Consider the following 2,611-nt stretch of genomic DNA (forward strand, 5'->3'; position numbering starts at 1 on the left):
ATACCAATCATCATTGTCAGATGTTGACATATATATTTTTACTTAATTGGTATATAAAATAGTGTTCCTAGCCTGATTGATAATGTTAATACAATTTACTTTATGCCAATCTGTACAACCAACTTAATATGCCTTCTGAGGGGCTTCAATGAATGTATAATACATATGCTCTGCCTCCTTATTGATTAAAGGGGCTTAAAAAGCATATAATATTACTGCGTATTTCACTTTGGTGACATTCTTGACATATTATGTAGACATGAGATACAAATAAAGTCTGCTTGTGCATTCTTTCTTGAATATGGTTATTTGCCAACAAATGGACTATTGATACAACTAGTCCTACATATATATTGTTCTGACCTGACAATTGAGCTATTTTCCCTATATTACCTACAGCCATACATTACCTGATTGCCCAATCTCGTCTGATCTTGGAAGCTAAACTGTATTTGGCCTGGTTAGTACTTGGAAGGGTGACCTCCAGGGAATACCAGGTGCTGTAGTAAAACATACATCTGGGATTGTTTTTTGCACATGGCCAGACAATATTAATATTTATATCTCAGTAATCTTGTATTATCAATCCAATATATCCAGTTTTTGATTGTGTATATATTAATAATTCGCCTTCAGAATTCATTATAATTATGAATTTTGACTCTTATGATGGATTCACAGCATCTGATTTTAAATAAACTATATGTTACTCTACTATTTTATTGTTGCTAATAAAAGCTATGTTTTAAATTAATTAAACTATTAGTTAACAAGAGTGCCCCAGACCATAGCCCTACTTTCTTCTTCTATATTGCTTAACATTAGGAACGGAATAGAGCTGACTGGTTGATGTTATCTACACTCTATTTTAAATGTATTGTGCATGAGTTCTATGTAAAATTAGGTTGTTCACTCTGTTAAACACATTGACCTTGGTATTCATTTTCTCTTGCCTAAAGAAGAATTTCTAGCCTCAATGCAGTGTTATACCGATACTTAGGAGATGGCATTGGATGCAAATGAAACAGATTTGAGGAACATCCCCAGGTAAGTAGTCACATACTTTACATGTCTTACTAATGTGATGGCTTTGGATGCAAATTAATGAAACATTGGTAAATGGATAGAGCAGCCTCAGGTAATTAATAGTGGAATCAGTATGATTTACCGCCGGACCCATGCCCGGTGGTTGGAATCCCGACAGCGGCATCCCGGCAGAGGAGGAAATCGTGGTCGTCCAAGGTAAGTATTGTCTAACCTAATTCTACCCCCTAACCCTCCCTTAGGGGTGCCTAACCCTAACCTTCCCCCCAGTGCCTAACCCTAATCCCCCCTCTAAGTGCCTAAACCTAACCCCCCCTTCCCCGCCGCCTATACCTAAGTCCCTTGGGGGGGGTGCCTAACCCTAACCTCCCCCCGGGGGTACCTAACCCTCCCTCCCCCTAGCCTAGCCCTAACCTCCCCGGGGGGTTCCTAACTCTAAGTCCCTCCCAGGAGTCCCTAACCTAACCCCCCCCGCGGCTGTCCACGCTCGGTGTCCGGCATAACTTCGATTGGGATGCCGGGCGCCGGTCTCCCGGCATAGGTAAAATGACAGGCTGTCATTTAACCCTCACCAGGATTAAGCAGTCGAGAAGCCAGCTGTCGGGATTAGGTCCACTGGCTTCCCGACTGCATACCATTTAATAGTATATAGATGGAAAAGGATTAGACTCAACTAATAGTACAAAGAGATGGCATTATCTGTGAGTCTTCTCACTCACCCTTATGTTGCATATACAACATGACATGTTGTATATTTTGACAAAGCAGACACTTCATTATAGGGAATATCATTTATGTGGCTGAAGATTTGTTTGTGCCCCACAAAATAAAATATTTTAGACTCAATATGTGTAATATCTTTACCCCCTCAGTGTTAGCACTTGTGTAAAAAAGATCATCACCCATCATAAGAATGTCAGACTCTGAAATGTCAGGCATAAAATTCATTGGACACCCTTACACTTTCATAATGATTGAGAGCCCAGTTGATTCTTCATCAGTCTCAATGTTCTTCTTATGGATCTTTAATGTGCTTGTTATTGAGTTGACATACCTGTTTCTAGAAGGTGAAACATGATAAGTTATAGATGATAGTTTACCTTGCTTTTGTACTGAGCAATACTTCTAGTAAAAAAATGGCAATCATATGAACCTTTTTTTCTTGGCTGCGACCATAAAATGTGGGTCAAATAAACTACCATGCACTCTCACCCTCGAATCGGCTACCACATGCCCCCCATGAGTGTGCAGCCAGGGGCCATCTCCAACCTGCAAATGATCAGCAGGCTGTGCCCAACAATGCCACAAATCAACAGCCATGACTTACTCCTCCCATCCAAAAATCTGCCGCAGGTCATTGGCTGTTCATGGTAAATAAATTAATAGAAAGATGGTTATGATGTAGTGACCTCCAGGCACTTTACAGGTGAACTGTCTGTACCGTCCTCTGTTTTCCTTGCCACTGCAGGTGGTATACGGATGTTGGCTGCTATTTTTATTTTTTGGGAATTCATCACAATCTTATTATTATCATGTGGTTTTTCCTTAAAACATTAATTATTTGTTG

General features: G+C 40.1%; 1 pseudogene; it reads left to right on the forward strand.

Annotated features, from left to right (window-relative positions):
- The first annotated feature begins 391 nt into the window (after positions 1-391).
- On the forward strand, positions 392-509 carry LOC148540261 (5S ribosomal RNA; annotated as a pseudogene).
- Positions 510-2,611: the final 2,102 nt, after the last annotated feature.

This window comes from Taudactylus pleione, unplaced genomic scaffold, assembly GCF_031769625.1.
Source record: "Taudactylus pleione unplaced genomic scaffold, aTauple2 ptg000021l, whole genome shotgun sequence".
Taxonomy (NCBI): domain Eukaryota; kingdom Metazoa; phylum Chordata; class Amphibia; order Anura; family Myobatrachidae; genus Taudactylus; species Taudactylus pleione.